Here is a 14,649-nt window from a genome sequence, read left to right on the forward strand (position 1 = left end):
TCCCAATACAGGGTTGACTTCAGATGTCTTCTAGAAGTCAGATAGTTGTTTATTTCCTTTACACCTGATGGGAGGGCGTTCCACAGGGCAGGTGCCACTACCGATAAGGCCCACTGCCTGGTTCCCTGTAACCTCACTTCTTGCAGTGAGGGAACCACCAGAACAGGGGTCCACAAACTTTTTCAGCAGGGGGCCGGTCCACTGTCCCTCAAACCTTGTGGTGGGCCGGACTATATTTTTTGGGGGAAATGAACGAATTCCTAGGCCCCACAAATAACCCAGAGATGCATTTTAAATAAAAGGACACATTCTACTCATGTAAAAACATGCTGATTCCCGGACTGTCCGTGGGCCGGATTTAGAAGGTGATTGAGCCGGATTCGGCCCCCGGGCCTTAGTTTGCCTACCCATGCACCAGAAGGCCCTTGGAGTTGGACCTCAGTGTCTGGGCTGAGTGATGGGGGTGGAGACTCTCCTTCAGACCAATGAGGACTGAGCTAGTTTAGTGGCCACAGGCTGCTGGCTCCCTCAGAGTGGAAGGAAAGTTGGAAAATGGAAGTCCCCATAGATGTCACTCCCTCTGCCACCGTTGATGCTTTAAATAATACCACACTGGACTGTGAAAGTCCAGTTATAGTCATTATTAAAATGGAAGGGTGGGGGTTGTTCGGAGAGAATGCAGTCATCCGCTAAACGAGAGGAGAGACTCTAGAATGGTTTTCGCTCAGACTGATGAATCAGCCCAATAATCCAATCAAACAGGCCCTTTTTTGGAGGGTTGCCAGGAAATCAATACCTTGAATTCCAAAACCCAGATTGTCGCTACCAAATTGATTCCCTCCCCCCCCCATTTTCCCTGCATACGTAAAGAAATGCAGAGAAACTCAAATTTACCTTGGCTTGTGAGGCTAGATTGAGAGGGTTTCAAAAGTAGGAGAAGCTCTTGAGATGGTATGTTTAGCCTGGAAATGAGGAGATTGAGGGGAGATGTGATAGTCGTATTCAAATACCTAAAGGGCTGCCACATGGAAGAAGGAATAATAATAATAATAATAATAATAATAATAATAATAATAATAATTTATTATTTGTACCCTGCCCATCTGGCCGGGTTTCCCCAGCCACTCTGGGCAGCTTCCAACAAAGATTAAAAATACATTAAAATGTCACACATTAAAAACTTCCCTAAACAAGCTTGTTTTCTCCTGCTCTGAACGGTAAGACTCGAACCCATGGCTTCAAGTTACTAGAAAGGAGATTCCAACTAAACATACACAAAAACTTTCTTATAATAAGAGTCATTTGACAGTGGAACGGTCCCCTTTGGGTGGATGTGGACTCTCCTTCCTCAGACTTCTTAAATAGAGGTTTGACAGCCATCCGTCATTGATACTTTAGCTGAGATTCCTGCATTTCAGGGGGTTCGACTAGATGACCCTCGGGTCCCTTCCAACTCTACAATTCTAAGAGCTTGAGACCACAGAAAAGGTCACAGAGCTCAGGGCGTATCAGGAAAGGAAAGAGTTGCTGTTGCAGCAGGCTCACTAATCGAGATGGAACTGGGGAGTAGCGAGCAAATAATAATCTTTTCCAAACTGAAGGGAGGATGAACGCTAGGCACACAGAAACATTTCACCCTCAACTTGCCCGATTTGTTGAGAGAAGCTGCCATCTACAGTTTACGGAGGAGAAAACAAAAGGCCTTTCTAATGAGTACTAAACCTGGTTTCTGTTTCCTGGGAGGGTTGCCAACTTTTCTCTGCCCTCACCACAATGCCTCTGCCTGCAAGAATTAAGCAGGTGACGTTACCTGGAGGTAACATGTTGGGGGAAGCTTCACCTGTAAGGTTGCAGTGTATTAAAGGTAAAGGGACCCCTGACCATTAGGTCCAGTCATGGCCGACTCTGGGGTTGCGGCGCTCGTCTCGCTTTATTGGCCGAGGGAGCCGGCGTACAGCTTCCGGGTCATGTGGCCAGCATGACTAAGCCGCTTCTGGCGAACCAGAGCAGCGCACAGAAACGCCGTTTACCTTCCCACCGGAGCGGTACCTATTTATCTACTTGCACTTTGATGTGCTTCGAACTGCTAGGTTGGCAGGAGCAGGGACCGAGCAACGGGAGCTCATCCCGTCGCGGGGATTCGAACCACCGACTTTCTGACTGGCAAGCCCTAGGCTCTGTGGTTTAACCCACAGTGCCACCCGCGTGTATTACACCTGCAGTGTATTAGACTGCACTTAAAGACAGAGGAACAACTTAGCAATGTAAATGGATTTGGCATGAATGAAGACGTGTGCTTTGAACAGCTCCAGAACATGCAGCAAGCTTCAAGTATGTGTGAATGCATGCATATCTATATCTATATCTATATCTATATCTATATCTATATCTATATCTATATCTATATCTATATCTATATCTATATCTATATCTATATCTATATCTACTATATCATCTATATCTATATCTATATCTATATCTATATACCTCTATCTCTATCTATCTATCTATCTATCTATCTATCTATCTATCTATCTATCTATCTAATCTTCTTTGGCGATCACTCGTAGCCGAGTAAGATTGTCTTCCATAAACACGGTTTTAACAATGAGTCCATAAGTGGCTGTGGAGGCCAATTCTGGATCCACACGTCCTTCCACAGTGGGGACATTGGTTTCTGTGTGAGGGTTGATCACGGTGTGGATTTGCCAAGCGTGCCTTCCTCTTAGCACGTTTCTCCCTTGTGTCCTGAGTTCGAGCATCTTCAAAGCCCATGACACCTTTGGTAAAGGCTGTTCTCCAACTGGAGCGCTCGCAGGCCAGTGTTTCCCAGTTGTCAGTGTTTATACTGTGGGTTAAACCACAGAGCCTAGGACTTGCTGATCAGAAGGTTGGTTCGAATCCCCACGACTAAATGACTAAACAACAACAAACAACAATGTTTCCAAGCACAATTCAAAGTGTTGGTTGTTGTTTAGTCATTTAGTCGTGTCCGCATCTTCGTGACCCCATGGCGAAGCTACCAGCATGAGTCTGACCAAACTGCGGGAGGCAGTGGAAGACAGGAGTGCCTGGCGTGCTCTGGTCCAGGAGGTCACGAAGAGTCGGACACGACTAAATGACTAAACCACAACAAATTCTTTGAAGGAGAACTACCTGAAAATGATTCACAGATTGTATTTAACTCCGAGTTGGCTTGCTAAGATGTACAAGACAGAATCAGATACGTGTAGGAGTTGTAAAGAATAGGAGGGAACGTTCTGTCATATGTGATGGACATGTAAAAGGGTAAAAGAGTATTGGGAAATGATCTATAATGAATTGAAAGAAATGATTAAAAGTACTTTCCCAAAAAATTCCAGAGTTCTTTCTGTCAGCAATAATTCAGACTGAAATCCCCAGGTGTCAGAAAAGGTTATTTATGTATGCAACAACTGTGGCCCGTGTTTTGTTAGCCCCAAAATGGAAAATGAGTGAGGTACCAACCAAAAAAGAATGGCACCTTAAGTTGACAGAATATGCACAACTTGCAAACTTAAACTATAGAATAGGAGAACAAGAAGAACATATGTTTAAAGCTTGGAAAATGTTTATTGAATACATGTAAAATAATTGTATACAGCCAGGCATGGCCAAACTTGGCTTTCCAGATGTTTTGGGACTACAACTCCCCTCATCCCCAGCTAACAGAACCAGTGGTCAGGGATGATGGGAATTGTAGTCCCAAAACATCTGGGGGCCAAGTCTGACCATATCTGTATACAGCTGAAAACTCTGGCAGTATTAAGATAAATTCAAGAGCGTATATAAGTTTTGATGGATGTAAGAAAGGAAAACTGATTGGTATAGTTTTTGTAAAATATGCAGGGATTTAAGATACGTAAAATGAACCATGGAAAGAGAAGCAGAGGAGCCACTGATATATTTTAAGGATTTAAATGAGTATTGTAAAACAGAAATTGTAAAACAGAAAATTTAATTAAAAATATTTTTTTAAAGAAAAGTGTCAGACTCCACCAACTAAGTCAGTGTTTTTAGTCACTCACATAAATCCTTCTTCTGCCTTGCCCCCCCCCCAGTGCACCCACTCCAATCCCTATTGGGCTTTGGACTGCATATTGGGCACCCCTGTTGCATAACTTAGACAAGTCGCCAGATCTGGGAGACATCCAGTCACAAAATTAGGAAGCATAGGGAGAAGACTTAAGCGGGGACATGATAAAGGTTTTTATCCTTACAGAGAAACTAGGAAGAAGACAGTTTCTGCCCTCCCTCTCTCATATTACCATAACTCGGGTTCATTCCATGAAATTTGTCGGCAACAGATTTGGGACCGGCAAAAGGAAATAGTCATACCTCATGTTATGTCCACTTCATGTTACGTTCTTTCAGGTTATGTCCCGCGGCGACCCAGAAGTACCAGAAAGGGTTACTTCTGGGTTTTGTCGCTCGCACATGCGCAGATGTGCAAAATGACGTCACGCGCGTGCGCAGAAGCAGCGAATCGCAACCCACGCATGTGCAGATGCGCCGCTGCACGTTGCGTTCCTTTCATGTTGCAAACGGACCTCTGGAACGGTTCCCATTTGCAACCAGAGATACCACTGTACGTCTTCACACAATAAAGGATAAACATATGGAATCTGATGCTACGAGAAGCCAAAGCTTCTGAAAATAAAATCAGCACCCCAGACCTACACGTTGCCCCCAAAGCTAAGACCCCCTGATGTTCCTACAAGCCTTGCCTCTGAAAGGCACATGCATGCACATGTTCATGGAGGGCGCATGGAGAACAGGGGTCTCCTGCTCTGATGTCGAACAGATGTGAGCTTGGAGCGAAGTTTGCAGTGGGAGGTTAAAGATCTTGCCAGTTAATGAGTTTTCTGAACATTTGCATAGCAATCACAAGAGCGTGCAACTTTCTCATTAAAAACCGCTGAACGATATGAATGCTGCTGATGGATCTGTCAGCGAGGGTATCGCGCACTAAATCTACCAGCGGGGAAAGACAAACTGGCTTGAGATGTCGCCCAGGAAAACAGCATGTGGCTCCTCATCTCCTCTGGGAATTATTTCAGAACTTTGTTGCACAGCCTCATAGTGGAGGTGGTGTTTCTGGTTTGATTATTGTCGGTGGTGATGGTAGTATAATCATAGGATCGTAGAGTTGAAAGGGACCCTGAGGGTCATCTAGTCCAACCCCCTGCAATGCAGGAATCTGCGGATGCCCCATACAGGAATCGAACTTGGAACCTTGGCATTATCAGTACCAAGCTCTAACCAACTGAGTAGCAGTCCTTTTAAGAGCAGTTCTGCAGAATTTCTAACAGGAGAAGGGGCTGTGTGGGAGGGTGCTTTTCCTTAAAATATCCAAGTGATCCAGTGATCTGGTGGGTGGTGAAGGAGGAGGAGGAGGAAGGGATGGGAAAGGAGAAAATAGCCCGTACAGTGTAGCTTTCTTTTTCCACCCCTGCATCTAGCTAGCTACTCACTCACTCAGATGTTTAAAGGGCTTTGCAAGTCTCCCTGTGCTCCAATATCAGGCATTTAATTCCCCACCAAAATAATCTTTATTAGTTTTCCGGTTGCATACTCCACATACACACAATGTGTTGCATTTTACATTTATACTTGCTCCTAAGCGTTGACTTCCCTCCTTCCTTCTTCTGGTTTTTTCATCCATTTTGTATATTGTTATTCATTTCCCATATTTGTCCATAGTATATCGGCACTGTGGGTAAACCACTGAGCCTCTTGGGCTTGCTGATCAGAAGGTCGGCAGTTCAAATCCCCGCGACGGGGTGAGCTCCCGTTGCTCGGTCCCTGCTCCTGCCAACCTAGCAGTTCAAAAGCACGTTAAAGTGCAAGTAGATAAATAGGTGGAAGGTAAATGGCGTTTCTGTGCGCTGCTCTGGTTCTCCAGAATTTCTGACTATAAATAAGTCAGAAATTAAATCACCATAACCAAAGGGGGGGGGGGGGGGAACCTATGTAAAAATGGTGGTTTGTTTGCTCTCTGACGCCATCTGGTGTTGCATGTTTATAACGCGTTCAAAGCCTTGGGTTTTTTTTTACTAATGTAGCTGAGTCCATTGTCTCCCTTACTGAGGAAATAAATGCCATGAAAAATTCCAACATGGCAGGCCAGTCGAGTAGAGATGATGTCCAAGGAAGATTAGCGAAGAGGGAGATCAAAGTCTAGCTAGAAAAAACCCCAGCAGGTAGCAACTCCCAGCAGAAAAGTGTCCTGGCCCCTTTGTTCTCCTGCAAAAAAACCCCCACACACATCTGGCTTTGTACTGTCATGTCTCTTGCAATCCCTTTGCTTGTTTGCACTGTGGGTTGAGCTCTATTCAGCAGCTTCTCGGCTCGCGCTCAGAACAAGCTCTCCTTTTGCCACAGCCGTCAAGCCGAGAGAAGCTTCAAAGGGCTATTCTTCTCCCTGACAAAAGGAGGGGGGAAACTGGAGCCTCGCTAGTTCTGTAGATGGCCCACAATTTAGAAGGAACATCTGTGCGCACGCTTTGGAAATCGCTGCTGTGAGAATGCAGTGCTTTCGCACGCCATTGTGTACCTCCCGAGTGACACTGACACACAACAGACACTAATGGGGTGTCATCAGAAAGGGGACAATGCACAAGGATTTTTAATCTTGCAGAAGGAGCTAAAAATGGATGCAACCCGGTGCGAAAGAGAGAGAAAAGCTCTTTTGCGGATATTACTTATTTATCTTGATGGAGTAGCCTCCTTTCCCCACTTTGAAACATTATTCCCTGTTTGCATGTTTAAGGCAGTACGTCTTTTTGCCACCTCAGACCACTTGAAAATTGCTGGTTGCAGTTGGTGGTTTTTCATTCTGCTTCTTGCTCTTAGACAAGACGCATATTCCTTAAAAAATAATAATGAGGTTTATAGAGAAAACTACAAAACTTAATATCTTTCCCCCTTTTTTTAACCAAATGAAGACATTTATCTAGATACAATAAGAACACAAAAAAGGTGGAGAGAAAGAAAAAGAAAGAAAAAATAATAGAAAAGTGGTTTAAAAAGAAAGAAAAATAAGATTCCGAAAATAAAGAACTTCCGATTCTTCATCTGTCCGCTATATGAAAACAATATTCACTTTGTCCAATCCTATATATCACCCAAATAAAGCCGCTTTCTATAAACAAGCATTATCTTCAATCCTCAGAGTCCTAAAAGTCAAACCGTATTCTTAACTCAAATTGTAATTGTGCAACCCGCGTGATCGTAAAAACCAGTGTCGTGCTTATTCTGAAAGTCAGAAAACATAAATCATTTTCAGATCATCTGTTTTGCGTGCAGAAAGTCCCAGGTTCAGAGCTGCTGGAAGTCAGTGTAGGCAATACTGAGCTATATGGATCCATGACTCAGATTCAGGGGCGGAGGGAGGGGGGCAGTGGGGGCAGGCCGCCCCGGGTGTCTTCGCTGAGGGGGTGACATTTGGCAATCATGGGCGGGCGGCACGCCAAATGTCCGCCATTGTCAGCTCACTCTGCCCCTGACTGCTCAGATTAATAATAATAATTTATTATTTATACCCCGCCCATCTGGCTGGGTTTCCCCAGCCACTCTGGGCGGCTTCCAACAGAACACTAAAATACAATAATCTATTAAACGCTTCCCTAAACAGGGCGGCCTTCAGATGTCTTCTAAAAGTCTAAAAGTCTAAATAGTTGTTTATTTCCTTGACATCTGGTGGGAGGGTGTTACACAGGGCGGGCGCCACTACCGAGAAGACCCTCTGCCTGGTTCCCTGTAACTTGGCTTCTTGTAGTAAGGGAACCGCCAGAAGGCCCTTGGCGCTGGACCTCAGTGTCCGGGCAGAACGATGGAGGTGAAGATGCTCCTTCAGGTATACTGGGCTGAGGCTGTTCAGGGCTTTAAAGGTCAGCACCAACACTTTGAATTGTGCTCGGAAACGTACTGGGAGCCAGTGTAGTTCTTTCAAGACCGGTGTTATATGGTCTCAGCGGCCACTCCCAGTCACCAGTCTAGCTGCCACATTCTGGATTAGTTGTAGTTTCCAGGTCACCTTCAAAGGTAGCCCCACATAGAGCGCATTGCAATAGTCCAAGCGAAAGATAACTAGAGCATGCACCACTCTGGCAAGACAGTCTGCGGGCAGATAGGGTCTCAGCCTGCATACTAGAAGGAGCTGGTAGACAGCTGCCGTAGACATAGAATTGACCTGCACCTCCATGGACAGCTGTGAGTCCAAAATGACTCCCAGGTTGCGCACCTGGTCCTTCAGGGACACAGTTACCCCACTCAGGGAGTCCTCCACACCCGCCCGTCTCCTGTCCCCCCAAAACAGTACTTTTGTCTTGTCTTTGCTCTGATGTTCCTCTAGGCAGAGTCCAGTGTGGATTTTGTCAAATCTTCCGCAGTCTTTCCCTGTTCCTCTTACAGAGCTACGATTCCCAGAGTGGTTTAAGACTCGAATCCCCATGGGTGGCGTGAGGGTGCCCTGTTTGCGTTGTTGCCACTGTGGGAAGCAGGTGCCCCACAGAGTCCCGGCTCCGCTTTGATTTCCACAGGCCCATTTCAGGAGTTCCCACACCCTCCGAATTCCCTCACATATCCTTCCTTGAAGCCGAGAGACCCAGGAAAGCAGAGGGCTGTGCTGCCTCCTGCCAGGCAAGGAACGGAGCGGAATAATTGAATTGCTGGCTTTACGCAGAAGAGGGACGTTCTGCCTTTTGTCCTTAACGTTTGGCCCGTCCGTTCCAAAAGTCATTTCTCTAATCCGGTCCCCACACCCGAATGCACACGCGCTCCGAATCCTTTTATGCCTCACCAGAAGCAAACAACAAGCATCTCTCATCATGTCCGTTAGCATTAAGGCAGATTCAAGGGCTTCCTTCAGGAGAGGGGGATTTTTCTCTCACATAGAACCATAGTACAGTTGGGAGGCGTGCAGGAAAGATGGGGTATTCAAATGGAATCACATGGAATTAAGAGGATTATTTGCTGTCCAGGTAGATCCAGTGGAAGCTCACCTTGGTGGGTGAAGCAAGTCCAGGACCTGTTCATGTCCTTGTTTTTTTATTATTATGTACCTCCTGGTTTGATTCTGCTTTTTTATGCTGCAAACCACCTTGAGATCTTCAGATGAATGGCGGTATTACAAATTCAAGAATTAAATAAATAGGAAGAAACAGCTCCTGCAGTTCTGGGGTTTACCACTCGGGGGAGCTGTACACGGTTCCAGGGGCTCCCAACAAAGGAGTCTCTCTAGGACAGGCTTCCTCAACCTCGGCCTATTGTAGCTATTGACAACCCTCACATCGATCAATTTGTCGATCCTATTTTAAAGCCATTCAAGTTGGTGCCTATCGCTCTCTCCTGTGGCAGGGAGTTCCATAAGTGCTGCATGAAGAAGTACGTTATTTTATTTGTCCTGAATCTTCCTTTTAAAAAAAAGATCGTCTTTATTAATTTAAAATACAATCATACATTACAGATGGGTACATCAGAGTTGAACCCGAAAATGAAAAAGAAAAAAGAAGAAAAAGACATAAAAATAATTAACAGTAGCAAAAGAAAAAAAACCAGTTAAAAAAGCCAATTATTTATATAGTATCATATCCTATCCAATAAAGTCTAATGAAGAAAGCTTCCAATTGTTCTCATTGTACTTATTATGCTGTTGTGATATTATCGCACAGTTTGTTTTATGACATTTTCTATTTATTCCTCTAAGATGTTTGTTTCATTAGTTTATTATATTTGTCCCAAATATTCCAACACTCAGCTTCATTGGATACCAATAAGTTCTAGTGTTATAAGAGAGAGAGAGAGAGAGAGAGAGAGAATATTTTCTCTATCTATTTTCTCCACGCCATAGTTAATTTTTAAAAAACTTCTATCACGTTGCCTCTTACTCGCCCAAGTTCATTTTCCATTCCCAAGGTCTGGGAAAGTGGCCAATCCAATACCAAAAAGGACCTTTGAAATTGCAGGCTCATTAGCTTGACATCTGCTGTGGGGGGAAAACGAGTGGAAAGCATTGTCAAGAACAAAATTACCCAGCGCGTCGAAGAATGAGCCTCGCTCACAAAGAATCAGCATGGCTTCGGCGACGTTGAGTCCTGTCTAACCAGCCTTTCAGTGTTACACGTGGCGTACTTGCATTTAAAAAAAAAAATCGTTTGATGAGGTTCTTTACGAAAAAGAAAACTCCTCCTGAGTAAAATTCGGCAGCCATGAGATGAAGAGGACAGGTTCTCTTATGGGTCAGACACAGCAGAATCATGGAACTGAAGAACTGTAGAGTTGGAAGGGATCTCATGGGTCATCTAGTCCAACCCCTTGCAATGGAGGAAACTCAACTAAAGCATCTATTTCAGATGGCCCTCCAATTTCTGTTTAAAAACCTCCAAGGAAGGAGAGTCCATAATCTCCTGAAGGAGACTGTTCCACTGTCAAACAGGTCTTACTGTCAGAAAGTTTTCCCTGATTTTTAGTCAGAATCTCCTTTCTTGTAACTTGAATCTTACCCTCCGGAGCAGACTAAAACAAGCTTGTTCTCCCCTCCATGTGACGGCCCTTGAGATAGTTGAAAATGGCGATCGATGGTTAATTTCCAAGGTAAAAGTTCAGATTATCAGTGAGGGGTCAGCCCCACACAAACCCTCCTCTCTGGCTGTGGTGAAGTGGCAGAGCAGCTGGATCAGGGGAACTCAATGAGGCTTGGAAATCAGAAGTCTCCAGTTTTAGCTTATCCGCCTCTAGTGAACACCGTTGCTGTGGTGTTGTTGTTGTTTAGTCGTTTATTCGTGTCCGACTCTTCGTGACCCCGTGGACCAGAGCACACCAGGCACTCCTGTCTTCCACTGCCTCCCGCAGTTTGGTCAGACTCATGCTGGTAGCTTCAAGAACACTGTCCAACCATCTCATCCTCTGTCATCCACTTCTCCTTGTGCCCTCCATCTTTCCCAGCATCACGGTCTTTTCCAGGGAGTCTTCTCTTCTCCCGAGGTGGCCCAAGTATTGGAGCCTCAGCTTCAGGATCTGTCCTTCCAGTGAGCACTCAGGGCTGATTTCCCTAAGAATGGAGAGGTTTGATCTTCTTGCGGTCCACGGGACTCTCAAGAGTCTCCTCCAGCACCAGAATTCAAAAGCATCAATTCTTTGGCGATCAGCCTTCTTTATGGTCCAGCTCTCACTTCCATACATCACTACTGGGGAAACCATAGCTTTTACTATATGGACCTTTGTTGGCAAAGTGATGTCTCTACTTTTTAAGATGCTGTCTAGGTTTGTCATTGCCCTTCTCCCAAGAAGCATTGCTGTGTTATTTCAGTCTAAATACAGTAAAATGGTAGATATGGACCAGAACGACATGGAGCTCACACACACACACAGCCATGAAACTGGCTAGGTGACCAAAAAGGATGTTACTTTTTCCCTGTATGCCACAACAGCTGTGAGAATATTGCTAGCGAAGATTTGGAATAAACACGAGTTACCAACTATTGAAGAATGGCAGATGAAGGTGATGGACTATATGGAACTTGCCGAACTGACCGGGAGACTCCGAGACCAGAGAGAGGAGACGGTGGAAGAAGCTGGAAGAAGTTTAAGGAATATCTGAAAAAATATGTTAATATTTAAATCTTTGAATAGCTTTGGAAGTGGATATGGGCTGTCGGGTTAGAAGTAGAAGATAGTGTATTTTAAAATAGTATTATTTGTAAGTGATAAAATGTGAAGTTATCTTAAGTGTGATAAAAAGAAAAGATGGTTAGAAACTATGATATATGTTAACTGCTAAAGATGAAGTAAAATGAAAATCAGATAGGTGGGACCTGGGGAAACCCACTTAACAATGTTTAGAAAAATAAGGATATGACAAGAATTTGTTTGTTTGTGTTCTTTGTTGTTGTTTAGTCGTGTCCGACTCTTTTTGACCCCATGGACCAGAGCATGCCAGGCACTCCTGTCTTCCACTGCCTCTCACAGTTTGGTCAGACTCATGCTGGTAGCTTCAAGAACACTGTCTAACCATCTCGTCCTCTGTCATCCCCTTCTCCTTGTGCCCTCCATCTTTCCCACTATCAGGGTCTTTTCCAGGGAGTCTTCTCTTCTCGTGAGGTGGCCAAAGTCTTGGAGCCTCAGCTTCAGGATCTGTCCTTCCAGTGAGCACTCAGGGCTGATTTCCTTCAGAATGGATCGGTTGGATCTTCTTGCAGTCCATGGGACTCTCAAGAGTCTCCTCCAGCACCAGAATTCAAAAGCATCAATTCTTTGGCGATCAGCCTTCTTTATGGTCCAGCTCTCACTTCCATACATCACTACTGGGAAAACCATGTCTTTATTTATACGGACCTTTGTTGGCAAGGTGATGTCTCTTTGTGTTCTTTACTTGTGTTATAAAATGAATAAAAAAATTTGAAAGAAAGAAACTGGCTAGGCGAGATTGAGCCCAGCAAGGCTTTCCCCATCTCAAGCCAGCCTACCTTGCAAGGCCGTTGTGAGGATAATTTGGGATCTTTCCCCTGAGCACCTGGGCTATAATTAGACATGATCAACTAATAATCTCTCATTCCTCTGAACAGTCTGAGCGTCCTGCAAGCCAGATGGGGAGATGAATCATCTTGCGTATTTTTAAGAAGATTGCAAGGCACATGCTAATAAGTCAGGATATTTCTGGGCCCACATCTTATCGTCAGCTTCCTCCATTCTGATTCCCGGGAGGAAAAGTTCTTGGCAAAGAGCCCATCCTCGCAGTAAACAGTGACTTTACTATTAACAGGTACTTCGTAGGATCACACGGAGAAGACTGCCTGCTCCTCTCTCGACTTGGACAGCTTTTTGAGAGTGTCCGTGCTTGTGCCTGTTGTTGATGCTGTTGCTGTTGCTGTTTGTAAACCGCCCTATACCTGCTGGTTTCAGTTCACAAGATATAATAATAATAATAATAATAATAATAATAATAATAATAATAATAATTTATTTATACCCCGCCCATGTGGCTGGGTTTCCCCAGTCACTCTGGGCAGCTTTCAACAGTATATTAAAATACAATAGTCTATTAAACATTAAAAGCTTCCCTAAACAGGGCTGCCTTCAGATGTCTTCTAAAAGTCTGGTAGTTTTTTTCTCTTTGATATCTATGGGAGGGTGTTCCACAGGATGGGTGCCACTACCGAGAAGGCCCTCTGCCTGGTTCCCTGTAGCTTTGCTTCTTGCAATGAGGGAACCGCCAGAAGGCCCTCGGCACTGGTCCTCAGTGTCTGGGCTGAACGATGGGGGTGGAGACGCTCCTTCAGGTATACTGGACCAAGGCCGTTTAGGGCTTTAAAGGTCAGCACCAACACTTTGAATTGTGCTTGGAAATGTACTGGGAGCCAGTGTAGGTCTTTCAGGACCAGTGTTATGTGGTCTCGGCGGCCGCTCCCAGTCACCAGTCTAGCTGCCGCATTCTGGATTAGTTGTAGTTTCTGGGTCACCTTCAAAGGTAGCCCCACGTAGAGCGCATTGCAGTAATAGAAGATAGAGAGATAACTAGAGCATGCACCACTCTGGCGAGACAGTCCGCAGGGCAGGGAGGGTCTCATCCTGCGTACCAGATGGAGATGGTAAACAGCTGCCCTGGACACAGAATTGACCTGCACTTCCATGGACAGCTGTGAGTCCGGAATGACTCCCCAGGCTGCGCACCTGGTCCTTCAGGGGCACAGTTACCCCATTCAGGACCAGGGAGTCCTCCACACCCACCCGCCCCCTGTCCCCCAAGAACAGTACTTCTGTCTTGTCAGGATTCAACCTCAATCCGTTAGCTGCCATCCATCCTCCAACCGCCTCCAGACACTCACACAGGACCTTCACCGCCTCCACTGGTTCTGATTTGAAAGAGAGGTAGAGCTGGGTATCATCCCCATAGTGATGAACACCCAGCCCAAACCCCCTGATAAAAGACAGAAAAAAAAACAACAACCATCTCCTGCACGCCAGGGGGTTGAGCTAGATGCCCCCCATGGTCCCTTCCAATTTTACAATTCTCTGACTCCAATAATCCCCCTCCCTTCCCCTTTGATTCACACAGGCCTGCACTTCTCATAACCTGCCAGGTCAAACGCAGCCCTCTAGCTACGTATTACGATCGCCGGGACATCAGAAGCTGCCTTTCTGCTGAACCAGACATTGTTCTATCTAGCTATTGTCTGCACTGGCTGGCAGCAGCTCTCCAGGGTTCCACACCTGCAGAGGCACCGACTTGCACAGAAAAAAGAAGTTAAAGGATCCCTGGACAGTTAAGTCTAGTCAAAGGCGACTATGGGATTGTAGCGCTCATCTTGCTTTCAGGCCGAGGGAGCCGCATTTGTCCACAGACAGCTTTCTGGGTCATGTGGCCAGCAGGACTAAACCACTTCTGGTGCAACGGAACACCATGACAGAAACCAGAGCGCATGGAAATGCTGTTTACCTTCCCGCTACAGTGGTACCTATTTATCTACTTGCACTGGTGTGATTTCAAACTGCTAGGTTGGCAGGAGCTGGGGCAGAGCAACGGGAGCTCATCCCATTGCGGAGATTCGAACCACTGACCTTCTGATCTGTAAGCCCAAGAGGCTCAGTGGTTTAGACTGGGGTGGGCAGGCGCGGTGACACATCAGGAGG

The sequence above is a fragment of the Podarcis muralis genome, chromosome 9 (genome assembly GCF_964188315.1).
Source record: "Podarcis muralis chromosome 9, rPodMur119.hap1.1, whole genome shotgun sequence".
NCBI classification, from domain to species: Eukaryota; Metazoa; Chordata; class Lepidosauria; order Squamata; family Lacertidae; genus Podarcis; species Podarcis muralis.